The sequence below is a fragment of the Mauremys reevesii genome, linkage group 5 (genome assembly GCF_016161935.1).
Source record: "Mauremys reevesii isolate NIE-2019 linkage group 5, ASM1616193v1, whole genome shotgun sequence".
NCBI lineage: Eukaryota > Metazoa > Chordata > Testudines > Geoemydidae > Mauremys > Mauremys reevesii.
The window spans coordinates 110,176,026-110,183,118 of NC_052627.1; the positions used below are offsets into that span (position 1 = coordinate 110,176,026).

The following is a 7,093-nucleotide window of genomic DNA, read 5'->3' on the forward strand; positions in this document are numbered from 1 at the left end:
AGAGAGAGAGATTCAATCTTCTCCTCTAACTTTTGAGGTAATCAAGAGACTTAAGGCCATTTTTAAAAGGTATTTGGGCACGTAACTCCAATGGGAATTAATGCCTACATACCTTTAAAAACTAGGCCCTTGCTGTTGTGTGCTGGAAGTCTGGATTCTTCCTGAGTAAGATGCCTTAACCCAGTTTTAGAACCAGAAGACCATACACCACTGCTGTCCTTATTTAGGAGGGACAGGCCTTATTTTTTAGCTACTTATTTATAATTTTCTCCAGTGGTTAAAGTACATTGAAACATGAGGTGGCAAACTCTCCTGGCACCAGCCAAGCAGGAAGCGTAATTCTAGAGAGAACTTCTTACCCCAGCCCGGGAGAACTCTCCCTCTGCTAAAAGCTATGCCCTGCCTGCTTTCCCTTACTTTAATCTCTGATCCTCTCACTCTCTCTCTCTTTCCAGTGTATTTCATCAGAGAAAACAGGCATCATAATATTTCCCCTCCAAATGCACCTATTTATTAGATTTCAGATCTTGACAGGTCTGTGAAACACCAACTTCAATAGGAGCACTTTAAAACTGCGGATTTGACGTAGTTTCTGCTTGTACCATAGTTTCGGGTTAAATAGTCTTGTCTTTCCATGCTGCATCATGCTGACACTGAACAGGTATTTTTGAAAGGAGCGATTCTTCCTGGAGGTGACATACTTAAAAATGCTGAGTTAGCATTGCATCAGACAGGCAGCCTAACAGCTCAGGAAATCTGCCTTCAAACTGCATCTGCAATAAAGGGGATGAAACAGAAGTCAGGGCAGGATAGGTCTACAGCTGCTGTAAAGAAAGCTCTGTCAAACTGTGACCAGCCAGGCAAGAATATATTTTCAAATATTGATTTTTATTTTTTCAAAATCAAAAAATTGATCCTTGACTTTGATCTTGTTGGAATCTTTATATATTTAAGCATCCCAGGAAGAGGGTGTGGGGGAAAACACATGTTTTGGGGTTTTGTTGTGTGAATTTGTGTGCAGAAATTTATAATTTTTAATGGCTGAATCAATACTTCCTGCCTATAAAAGCTCCCTTTAACTTTTGCAGAAAATGTAAAGTGAGAAGGAATTATTCTGTTTTGCTTTTCAGAAACTCACAAAATCCTGATATTTTGTTGGGAATGGTAAATATATTTGCACATCTCCACTCATTAATTTTCTGTTTGGGCATTTTCTCTGGCCTGGCATTTCTGCTTTGATTCATTTCCTTAATTTTGTTTGAGGATTTTTCTAAATGACAGATTATCAGCAAAAGAGGATTTGAGTGGTATGCTCCGTAATTCACAGGCCAAATACTGCTCTATACCTCCAGCCAGTAGATTGTTTCTACAACTCAACTCCTGAGAAGAGCTGTGTCTTTTGTTGACATTGGGTATAGTCCTGTTCATACTGAAGTGAATGGGAGTTTTGCCACGAACCTCAGCAGGATCTGCAGAACGCCAATTGGTACAACATTCCTGTTTTTTTGTGCACTGAATATTTCTTCAATATAAATAGTTAATATTCCTTACAATAGTATTATATAGTGCTGTGTAAATTAATACTATAATATGATATTTCAAGCCTCCTGTTTGAGTTACTTCTTCCATTGTCCAGCAGATGGCACTATGTCTGTTTTTCTAATGTCAGCATGCTCCCTGAAATCAACCCCTCAATAGAAACAGGTGTTTTGAGGACAACAGTGCTATAATGTGCTCATTTTTCTTTGAACTTCCTTCCTCTTGGACACATTTAACATATTTCCCATCATTCCTTTCCTTCTTCAACACAACATCCTTCTCTCTCATCTGCTTGCTGCCTGCCTTTTTAAAATGCATATCTCATTCTTCGAGATAGGCATAAGGATATCACACATGCTTAACAATAGTGACTGGGGAGGAGAGAAAGAAAAGCATATGCTGTATTGCACAGCAGAAATTCCTAGTCTTCCTATGCTCAAGCACAGGGAGCCGGAAACTTCTTTTTCTCCCAGTTCTTCCTTTAAGAAGGACAGTTATTCCCCTCCTGGCAAAAGAAGCCAGAGGTTTGGGCCTTGAACTACTTAATCCCTAAAGATCTGGACTCAGGGTAGCAGCAGAATCACTTCATCATCTGAATGGAGTTCATATGCCTCCAGGCTTCATGGCACATCTCCAGTTCCCCGGCAATGTGGCTACTGTGCTGCTAGTAACTTCTCTGTTAAATGCTGCCCTTGTGCCATCCCGTAGGGGATTTCCACAACAGTGACCATTTACCTGCTACAGTCTCACAGACTTCATAGAATCATAGAATCTCAGGGTTGGAAGGGACCTCAGGAGGTCATCTAGTCCAACCCCCTGCTCAGAGCAGGACTAATCCCCAACTAAATCGTCCCAGCCAGGGCTTTGTCAAGCCAGGCCTTAAAAACCTCTAAGGATGGAGATTCCACCACCTCCCTAGGTAACCCATTCCAGTGCTTCACCACCCTCCTCATGAAATAGTTTTCCTAATATCCAAACTACACCTTCCCTACTGAAACTTGAGACCATTGCTCCTTGTTCTGTCATTTGCCACCACTAAGAACAGCCTACCTCCTTCCTCTTTGGAACCCCCCTTCAGGTAGTTGAAGGCTGCTATCAAATTCCCCCCTCACTCTTCTCTTCTGCAGACTAAATAAGACCAGTTCCCTCAGCCTCTCCTCATAAGTCATGTGCCCCAGATCCCTAATCGTTTTCGTTGCCCTCCATTGGACTATCTCCAATTAGTACACATCATTTCTGTAGAGGGAGGGCTCAAAACTAGACGCAGTACTCCAGATGTGGCCTCACCAGTGCCGAATAGAGGGGAATAATCACTTCCCTTTGTCTGCTGGCAATGCTCCTACTAATGCAGCCCAATATGCCATTAGCCTTCTTGGCAACAAGGGCACACTGTTGACTCATATCCAGCTTCTTGTCCACTGTAATCCCCAGGTCCTTTTCTGCAGAACTGCCGCTTAGCCAGTCAGTCCCCAGCCTGTCCTCAGGGTGGGGAAGGAAACAATATCAGAGAGAAGAGCCATGTGCCCTGGCCAAACCCTTCCCACAGCTTGGTTTACCCAGCCATCGAGGGGCTTCTATAGTTTTTCCCCTTCCTGCCCCTCTTCAGACTGGATCCTCAGGGATTCAGTATCCTCTGCCCTGGTAGGTGTCAGGGCTGAGCCCTTTGTAAAATGTCCAGTTTTAAAATAACTGCAAAATGTTTATTCAAGACAGATTCTTAGACCAAGGAGCATTTGCTCTATGTTTACCAGGACCAAACAGTCCAGCAAAATGAGTGTTCAGAGCCATGAAGAGTGTTTGGAGTTAAGAGCAAAGTCAAAGACTGTAGACACGATCAAAGATGCTCTTTGCTCAGAATGAATATTAATAACTCTTCGACCCAAGCCCAGACCCAAACTGTGCCTCAGTTTCTCTTTTTTGGCTACATAAATCAATGCCAAGTCAGATTTTACCTTAAATAACCCCCTGTTCATGGGGGACTTAATTAATTAATATCCAATAGACAGTCCCTGGCTTCCGTTTCCTCTTCACCAGAGTCTTCTCACCTCCTCTTGTCAGTAGATTCCCAGTAGCCCCTCTTGCATCCTAGATTCAGCTGCTCCACCCCCTACCCACACTGGGGTTCAATCTCTTGTTCTGCTATGCCTCCTTAGAGAGCTAACCTCTTAGTTACTTGCTCCCTCCCTCTTTGTCAGCACACTCTTTGTCTTCCTGCTCCCTTCCCAAGAGCTGTAGGCCTCTCGGGTCTAGAGGCAGATACTAGCTGTCTTCCTGGAGCTTACTGACAGGATCTTAGGGGTGCCAGTTTTGGCTGGATGTATTCCTGGAGGTTTCATCACATGACAATCTTTAATTCAAGATTAATCTTTAATTCCTGGAGACTTCAGGACAATCCTGGAGGGTTGGCAACCCTACAGGAGCTCCCGACTGTCTCTCTGCCCCAGAGACTCTGTCAGTTCTCTTGGGGCTCTTTCTGTTGTCCCTAAGCCCTCATTGGGTGTTTGTCCCCACCGAGGCCTATTCCCACCTCTTGTGGGTTCCACCAGGCTGCAACAGCCAGAGAGCTTACTTGGCCAACTTCCTGTTCATACTGTTCTAACAGTGTCCTTCTAACCGGGCTGCTCCATTTCAAATTAGCTAAAGGGGCACCACCCGGAGCACCTGATGTTCCCAGAGATTCTCCACAGGGGTTTCAAGGGCCAGTTAGGCCCCAATCCTTCCTGAAGTGCCACTAGCCCCATGACATACGTGTTCAGTGTTTCATGATAAACGCTTTCAAAACATTGTTACTAGAAAAAATAATCCTCCGTGCTGAAAAAGCAGCACACATTTGTTACAAAGTGCACCTTTGTCCTTTGCAGGTGTAGTCCAAGGTCCAGTGTGCTTCAGCAGCAGCCGTGGGAACCACAAGTTGTGGACTACAAACTCCAGCATGTTGGGAGGACTTCCTGGTTTCTGCCATGATGTACCCTCTGGTACAGGAAGGAAGTCTCAGCACTGACTGAAGCTGGGTGCACATGGCAGGTGAGCATAGAGGAGGCTGCTGGACTGTAATCCTGTTCTATGTTTCTTTACAGAATAAAACCTTGTTCTTAGTGGTTTGTCTGAGTGTGTCTGGTCTGAGGTGTGTACACACGGACACACAACACAGAGCACACGGAGGAGCCAAAGTTGTGTGTTTAAAAAAAAAGCACAAGGCAGGCTTCCCCTATCTTGAACAACTTCATACTGGGTCAGTGAACAAGAGGGGGGCTATATATGGTTATTTTGTGCTTATGATGACACCCCAAAAGTGGTACTGATTTTTGATTTTGACAAACACAGTCACCTTAGTGCCAAACAATAGTAGCTTGCATTTCTATAGCATTACGGACTCTCTCAAAGCACTTTACAAACACTAATTAAGCAAGGTTAAAAACTCTCCTGAGCAATAGGGAACTGTTGTTATAACCATAGATGGCCTGTTATTTATGGAATACCCTCCTTGAATTAATCTGTAACCATTTCCTCCTTTGCGTAACCCTTCTGCCAAGTGGTTAATGGCAGCACAAAGAGCCTGGTTCAGTATAGCTAAGGTCTCTTTTGACAAAATAACTAAACCAGCTTGAGCCCCCACCCAGAAACCTAGGAAATCTAAACGCACCCTGCCTTAGGTGCCCCCACTCCCAAGCGTTCCATGATTGTGTACAAGGACATCTGCATTAGGGGAAAGGGAACACAGTCATCAACTTGGGAAAATACAGCAACAGAATATAGATACAAATGAAGAGTAAAATACTCACCCTGTTCCAGTAACTATGGCAGTTGTCCAGCTAAATTCCTTCCTACCTGTTAGTGAGAATGTCCCACAGGTACCAGTCCCTTGGTGCTCTACCTCACCCATCCACCAAACTCTCCTCGATTGGGTTAGTCAGTAACAGTACTCCAAATGTCTGTTAGCAGCTTTGGCTCCAGCCCCAAGATTTGTTTGACCACACCTGGGGGCACCATTGTCTAACCCAGCACAGTGATTTAACTTCATTAAGGTGCTGGCTAGGGCAGGAACTCACTGGAGTTGAGTCAGCTCTACTGCTGTCATCTTTTACCACAAAGTCTTCAGTCTGTGTTGTATTTCACCACAACATCCCCAGGAGAGGAGCCAAGAGAATTTAAGACCCTTCAGTGGAGTCCTAACTATTTAGAAATGTTACATCATCTCTGAGGCGCTCTGGAAGCCCACTACCTTCCAGATTCATTTCTACTTAAGATGAATCCCCAGGTATAACTAGAGGAAATGTAGGTAGATAGCCTATACAAATAAAGACATCTTTCCTTTTTCACCAACGGAGGAAGTAGAGAGCTCTTTTCCCTCTGGAGTTTCTGGCCATAGAGCTTACATTAAGACCTGCTTCTGCTATGGCATCTACAAGAAATCAGCTGGTTGATGCTGTCTGGGATGTGTCACAGTCGAAAAGAGCTGATTTTATTTATGTATTAAAAGAAAGCCACTTGGATGATTCGCAACCATCAAGTTATGTGATCTGTAACCGTGTGATCTTACTATTGTTACCCTTTGACCTCCCTTTGTCTAGCTGAAGCAAAATGTAGAGATGATGTACATTCAATAACGAGTTTTTTAAAAGGTACATTACTTAAGAAAACAACTGTAGTTGGGTTCCAGAGTGGTTTGTCTCAATTTTATGCTAAATTATAATCAGTTTTCAATCAAGTTACAATGTACCTGCTCCCCTCCAGCCAACCCCATATTCAATCTATGCTTACATTATACCCCTTTTATTCATTCACTGTCTCACTACCAATTTAAGGTGCTTCTGAAGTTCATATAATCATTTATTAACAAATACACACACACACACACACACACACACACACACACACAAAGCTAATCAGTCTCAAACTATCCAGCTGTGCACATATAGGGATACGTGTTCTGCTTACTGTTCCTATCATCCTCTTGTTGCTATTCCTTCTGGTTGTTTGTTGCACCCACTTGTTGTGTCTTGCTTAACATAGTTTGTAATTTCTTCAGAATGAGAGGTGTCTTCTATTGTGCTTTTGTACCATCCCAAGAGCAATGGGGCCTGGTCTTGAAAAGCCCCACTAGGCACTACTGCCATATAAATAATAATGAAGTAGTTTCTCCAAGGTAGTAAGAGTGAGCATTGCTCTGGTTGGCTTGACTTCTACTTGTCCCCAAACATTTATGAGGTAATAGGAGTTCTATGTTAAAATTGCTTGTGACATCCCTTAGGATTCTATTTTGGCTTCAATTTTCAGTTAGAGTATATATGCTGCCACTTGGTAGCCCCATCAAACAGTGCGAGCTGGGATAGGATTGCTAAACACATGACACCGAGCATATCTATCTTTTATAAATTGTCTCTGCTCGGGGGTGGCCCATCCATATAGGTGAACTAGGCAGTCGCCTAGGGTGCCAAGTTAAATGGGGTGCCAAATTCGAGGAAAAAAATCAAATAAAAAAATAGATAAAATGAAAAAGAAAAAAAAATACAAATAAAATAATGAAGATGTCATTATTTCAATTCCCGTGTAT

At 43.2% G+C, this 7,093-nt stretch overlaps 1 long non-coding RNA gene across 1 annotated transcript; it reads right to left on the reverse strand.

Annotated features, from left to right (window-relative positions):
- Nucleotides 1–495: 495 nt before the first annotated feature.
- LOC120407041 lies at nucleotides 496–6,726 on the reverse strand. The gene is made up of 2 exons (XR_005599761.1): nucleotides 6,478–6,726; nucleotides 496–773 (listed from the first exon to the last, which is right to left on the reverse strand). It is a non-coding gene; the product is annotated as an uncharacterized LOC120407041 (long non-coding RNA).
- Between the last annotated feature and the right edge of the window lie 367 nt (nucleotides 6,727–7,093).